The sequence below is a fragment of the Labeo rohita genome, unplaced genomic scaffold (genome assembly GCF_022985175.1).
Source record: "Labeo rohita strain BAU-BD-2019 unplaced genomic scaffold, IGBB_LRoh.1.0 scaffold_290, whole genome shotgun sequence".
Classification (NCBI taxonomy): Eukaryota; Metazoa; Chordata; class Actinopteri; order Cypriniformes; family Cyprinidae; genus Labeo; species Labeo rohita.
In genome coordinates this window covers 82733-89455 of record NW_026129207.1, presented here as the reverse complement: position 1 = coordinate 89455, position 6723 = coordinate 82733, and the positions used below count along the sequence as shown (strand labels likewise).

General features: G+C 42.9%; 1 pseudogene; it reads right to left on the bottom strand.

Moving 5' to 3' along the window:
- Nucleotides 1-29: 29 nt before the first annotated feature.
- On the bottom strand, nucleotides 30-3256 carry LOC127160131 (uncharacterized; annotated as a pseudogene).
- Between the last annotated feature and the right edge of the window lie 3467 nt (nucleotides 3257-6723).

Here is a 6723-nt window from a genome sequence, read left to right as displayed (position 1 = left end):
TTAGTCATATAATAAGGTTCACAATACGACTTTAGGAGGACGTTCTATATTGGTTATTCTGTGGTCACATAACAATGTTACAAAGAGGACATTTAGGACATTAACACACTGAAAAAATGTTTTCACTAACAAGGACCACGCCATAACCATGCAGATAAAACTTTATTTGAGAAAGGCAAGATGAAAGAAAATAGGTAGAGAAAGGGTGTTGTCTAGACTGGCTGATCAGGGAGTCTTGCCCAGTGAGACTCCGAGCGGGGGCTTCGTCTCTGTAGGTAGTTTGTAGGTTATTAGAAGACCCCCAAAGGTTTGAATGAGCTGATGTGTGCCTGAGCTTGGAGGAGGTCGTTAAGGTTATTACGGATATAGAGACGATATGCTTCAGACGACCAGCAACCCATAACTCTTATGGTTTCATCCGAAATGTCTGCGCTGGCGGCCGTAGTGGCCGCTCCAATCCGGAAGGAATGTAGGGAGTAGTGCTCGGGAGATATGCCGGAGGCGCTGACAACCTTTAGAAAGTGCTTGTTGAACCAGAATCTGGTGGCCATCTTTCCATTTTCTGTGAGAAAGAGGGGTTCTTGGGGAGAAGAATTATTTGCATATCTGGAAAGAACGTACTCCGAAATTGGCTCAAAAGGGCTGATGAAGGAGTTGAGGCGAAAGATGTAAATAGGACATGACTTTTCGAATTGGTCGGTTTTGCTTTTCTTCAAAGTGTAGATGAGAGAATCTGGGGTGTGAGCGGAGATGTCGGAGAGGCTGGGATGGATGGCCGGATTGAAGGCAGAAGTTGAAGGGGCGAGTTCCGAGCACCTCAAGAAGCCGAAGAATGCAAGGAGAAACATGCATTCTAATGTACGGTCGATCGAAGGGCTCATGAAGCCTGACCGTAACGTGCAGATACATTGGCTCAGAAGATCAGAGGTTAATGGCAGGCGTCTAGCTGAGGAGGCTGGTTCTCGCTTCCGTAGGCCTTTAATAAGCATAGTGACGTGAGAATGGGAAATTGGGTGGCATTGCTCGCCAGTTGCTAGTTTGAGAATAAAATTGATTCCGGATAAGTAAGTCTGAATTTGGTAGTAGGAGTGGTAAGCTTTAAAACAGTTCCAACCGGTCAGGTAAGCAGAGAGGGTACTAGGGGCGAGGCCGTCGAGGATAGCTTCACGCGAAGCGTGTGAAAGGTCTTCCAGACGAGGATTTAGTTGAAGATGGTAGCAGAAAATGGTGGAACTGGCGTGGGATGTATGTCTGAGTCTGGAGCCAAGGTCCTGAACTTCTGAAAGGAAAGGCGAGACAAAGAATCATCTATGCTATTATGGTAACCTGGAATATGAGCGCCACGAATTAGGAACTAATTCTGAGCAGATATAAGTGTCAGTCTGCGAACGAATTGCATGATAGTTGGGGAACGGGCTCTGCCTTTATTTATGATATCAACGACTGCAGAGTTGTCCGAGTGAATAAGTATGATATGTTTTGACCATTCGTGCCCCCAAAGGATGGCAGCTATGATGACTGGATATATTTCGAAAAGGGTGGACGAGGGCGAGTCTGATTGCTGGGCAAGATGGCTAAACTCAGGTGGCCATTCAGAAGCGAACCAGCGGCCGCTGTAGTAACCGCCGAAGCCGGTGGAAGGAGCTGCATCTGTGTACAGCTGGATATCTTCTGGTTGTGAGACGTAGTCATTATAGAAGAAGGATATGCCATTCCATTAAGACAGGAATTGTTGCCAAAGGTGCATTTCCATCTTACAGCCTTCGTCGAGAGTGACTTTGTCGTGAAGGGAGGGGATTGTTGTAACTTTTGATAGTAGATGAGAAAGAAAAGATTTTCCTTGGGGAATTATTCTGATGGCGTAGTTAAGGTGGCCGAGGAGGGCTAGTAGCTGTTGCTTGGTACACCTATCCACTAGAAGATAATTTGATAGGAGCAGAGAAATGCGTTGAACTTTCTCGGAAGGCAGGGATACTTGGAAAGAGATGGAGTCTAGGGTGATGCCTAAGAACTCGATGGAAGTACATGGCCCGAGAGTTTTCTCTTTTGAAAGGGGAACGCCCAGTTCGTTAAAGACTTGAACTAGAGTAGACAGTCCTAAACTGGAAGGAGTGGAGGGAGGTGTAATGATGAGGAAGTCATCGAGAAGGTGAAGAACGTAGGGAAGTTTGTGGTTATTGATAAGAATCCAACATAAGGCCTCCGAGAGGGAGTCGAAGATCTTGGGGCTGCTTTTGCAGCCGAAAGTGAGGCGTACTGCGAAATAATAAGCTCCTTTCCAGAATATTCCGAAGAAACGCCAGAATTCTGGATGGATGGGCATGACTTTGAAAGCGCTGGTGATATCCGCTTTTGAGAGCCATGCTCCGAGGCCTGCCTTACGGATGAGAGAGATTGCTTGGTCGATGGATGCGTATTTCATGGAGAAGTCTGGGGCTGGAATGATACTATTGATGCTGGGAATGTGGGAACCATGAGGGGAAGAAAGGTCGATAATTAATCTCTTTTTCCCGGAGTATTTCCTGGTGGCGATGCCAACAGGACTGATTCTAGTGTTTGGCTCGGAGAGAGCGGACTGGAGGTTAGGGGAGATATGGGAAGTATCTGGCTTTATCTCAATACCTGGATGAAAACCATTTTGTAATCCGTTGATAATGAAGTCTACAAACTCTCTGTCAGGGTGTTCTAATAGGGCGTTGGCTAGGGCTTTTACCTTAATTGGTGTGCCGAGATACTTTAGTAGTCATTGAGGCAAAGCAGTTGGGTTGTGGGGGCAGGAGTTCTTGGCGTGGGCGCCGCCGCAGAAGGAGCAGACGTGTAGGAGTCTGCAGTTAGAAAGAGAGCAGCCGAGATGGTTGAAATTGTTGCATACTATTCTGCCTCCTTGGTATAGAATCGGCCTTCCTCTTTTATCTATACTTTTGGGAATTGGGACGTTAACTGTGGGGCGAATGTCGAGGGGCTTTGGAACTATGGAAGGAGGTGGAGCTGCTGAAGACAGTCTGTTGAATACGGATGTTTGGCGTGAAGAAGATGGCTGAGGTTTAACGACTGTGCACATAGAGGCAGGATGTGACGGGGCTCCGCAAAGCTCGCAGGAGAGTGAAGTGCGAGCTGCGAAGATGCGACAGTAAAGTTCAGTGTCAAGAGTGCCCCAGTAAGTCCCTTGGTTAAACTGCTGTAACCGACCTGCTGCTTGAGTGGCGAAAAAGACGTGGTAGATATAAAAGCCATTCCCTCCGAAACGTACTGCCATGTCTAGAATAATATAGAGGTAATCATCTAGCTCGGTCCTTTCGATCTGGATAGACGGAGCAGATTATGTCTCGGTAAATAGAGAAGGCGAGAGCAAATTCAGTAGGGGTGAGGTCTTTTGAAGGAAGGGTTGGGAGGGTGAGGGAGGGGAAAAAGGATAGATTAGTTGGAAGAGCAGAAGATAGGGGCTGGAAAGATCCGCTGGCAGGAATGTTTCCAGGGTTCGTTGCATAAGAACCACTGGCAGGAATGGTTCCGGGGTTAGCTTCGAGAAGAACTTGGTTTGGGTTAGGTTGAGAAGTACAAGTAGTAACAGAAGCTGTATTGCTAGTAACAGCTGAAGGAAGGGTAGAGGAAAGGATGGTGGGATGGAGGGATGAATGGGTGTTAGGATTTGGGACGAATTGTGCACATAAGGATGAAAGAAAGAATGTAATTATCTGAGATAATTCAGGGGTGGAAGGAGCCAGTGTTGGTGGCGTTTGCATTTGACCACCACTAGGTGGCGCAGATGCTGCTTGCTGAGGCCGTTGACGAGGCTGGGAGTTAACGTCGCGGGAGACGATGGGAGGATACCGTGAAGGTACCGGAAAAGTTGAGGGCTCTGAAGTGGAGGGAGCTGGAGTTGAAGGCTTTTGCATTAGATCTCCACTAGGTGGCGCGGGTGTTGCTTGCCGAGGCCGTTGACTAGGTTGTGTGGTGGCGTCACGAGTGACGATGGGAGGATTCCGTGCGAATGCCGGAAGAGTAGAGGGTTCTGTGTTTACATTCAGAAGAGTGTTGATAGATGCTGTGTAAAGTTGGAATAGTTGTGATTTATTATCGTAACGGCTGAAATTTATGCCATTATCCTTGAGAGCGTGCTGGAGGCGCGCCCACGGTCCATTGCTTTATGTTACTCTCTGGTCTAGGAGACTTGCCGTGAGTGCGTTGGCGAGGACTGGCGGTAGATGGATATTGACTCTGCTGGCGTGGAGAGCGGTCGCGTCGGCTTTTGTGCCTGTGAGATCGATGACGGTGACGGACCCAAGTTCTTGTATGCGGCGGGGAATGAACGTGTGATCGAGATGAGGTTGGGGAAGTCTCGGATAGTGAACTTGTACGAGAATGCTCGCGGGGCTGAGGAATTTGGACGGTAGAACGCAGTCGCTTTGAAGATTGGCTGCGTGAGGATTGGCTATGTGCGGATTGTCGAGAAGATTTTTTTGGTGGAGGAGACTTGCTCCCGAAAAGATCGTCGTCTGTGTCAGAGGGGTTGATCTGCAGTTTGGCGTCCATGGTGAGTGAGTCGAACGAGAAACTGAGACAAACGGTTCAGAGAAGGTTGGTCTTGCATAAATAGTTCACGAGGAGCGAGCTGATTGGTTGGGGCGTGGCCTTGTTCCCGAACTTTAGTTAACTTTATTAACTCCATTTCATTTATCCAATGAAAAAAAAATTAGATTGAAAAAAATGTTTTCATTCATCCAATTAAAAAAAATTTGATTGAAAAAATGTTTTCATTCATCCAATTAAAAAAAATTAGGGTTCACATCTATATTTTATAACTTGAGCCAATGAAAAATAAATAAATTGCACTAAACAAAATTTCTATGAAAATTATTTTATAAAACCTGGCACGAAAGTATATTTTTCTTGTCAATTAATTTAAATTCTAGTTTTGATCTAAACAAAAAGATATAGATTTAATCAAAACAAAAATTCCCATTTAAGAAATAATTTATTAAAACAATTTATAATTACTACAACTGACTTCCAGTCACAGCCTTAGATAAAATCAACTGAAATAAAAGATTAAATCTCTCAAGATCTCAGCAGAGGAGGATTAAAAACTCCACAAACAGCATCAGCAGCTTCACTCATTACTAACCAGTTTGACTTAATTTCTGTCATATGTTTAAAAAAGTTTTTATTGAGAACAGAAGTTTAGATGTTGAATGGTTTGTTTGAAGTCACCATTAATGTGGTCATTATGCACCTGAATTGTCTTAGTATTTTCTTTTATTTTTACTATTTGCTTTAATTTTTGCTATTTGTGTTGCAACTTATTAGTAGCTTGTTTTGTGATGTTCAGAGATCTGTTTATCTGAATATTTTGTTGATTGTCACCATCGTTGAGATTCTTAGGCCGATTCTTCATGTCTATGTGTGCCACAAATCAATCTCCTTCGTGCACAAAACAAATATGGTCACATGGTCAAAAACACAATCAGTATACCAATGAGCTACTATAATAAACAATGCAATAATCAATGAGTCAAGCCACTATATAAAGATTTCCCCAGCATCAAGAGGCCAACATTACCTGATTGCATTTTATCTTAGTTTGCTCTGCTATCATAATGTGCTTTCTCAACACAGAATTGCAGCAGCAAAAGAAAAAAAATATAACAATGGTATAATGTCAACAACCAAGTGACCAACTAAAGCAAACACTATTCACCAAAATGGTAACCTTCAAATGGAATTCACTAAAACTGTGAAAATAAACCTCTGTTAGTTCTCAGTAAGAACTTCTGCATGACAAATAAAGTCAAACTGTTTGTGGAGTTGTTTAATCCTCCTTTGCTGAGATCTTAAGAAATTTTATGTCTTTTATTTCAGTTGATTTCATCTGTGACTGGATGTCAGTTGCAGTAATTCTAAATAATTTATAATCTTATTTCTTAAATGGGAAATTTTGTTTTGATTAAATCTATATCTTTTTATTTAGATCAAAACTAGAATTTAAATTAATTGACTTTCTTCAACAAGAAAAATATACTTTCATGCCAGGTTTAATAAAACAGTTTTCATAGAAATATTGTTCAGTGCAAATTATTTGTTTTTCATTGGCTCAAGTTATAAAATATAGATCCAAACCATTAACGTCCTGAATGTTCTGTGAATGTCCTCTAAATAACATCCCCTAACCCTTTAAAGAACTCCACATCATGACCGTCTCGGAACGTCCTGGGAATCTTAATAGGTGACGTCCTTGACACCAGCGTGGACGTTCTGACAAGGTTTGGGGGACCTCACATTTCCAAATAAAATATGGTCCTCTAAACGTCCCAAGAACGTCCTGAATGTTCTGTGAAGGTCCTCCAAATAATGTCCCCCAAACCTTTAAAGAACTCCACATCGTGACCGTCTCAGAATGTTATGGGGACGTCTTTGACACCAGTGGGGACGTTCTGAGGACGTTCTGGGAACGTTAAATTTCTAGCGGGAAATGTGTCTGTCACTGTAGTTGATCTTATTTTAATGCATGAACACAACATCAGTACATTACAAACTGAAATTTATTCACCTCAGCTGGAAGGCCTTGTACAGTTTCTTAAATGCTCACTATGATTTTAATCATTTAATCTGAAAAACCCAATTCACTAAAATAATTTATTTACATTAGCTTTTATGTTGACATTCTGTTTGTGAGGGGAAAGTAAATTATTTACAAATTAAATAAGATTGCCATCTAAAACAAGG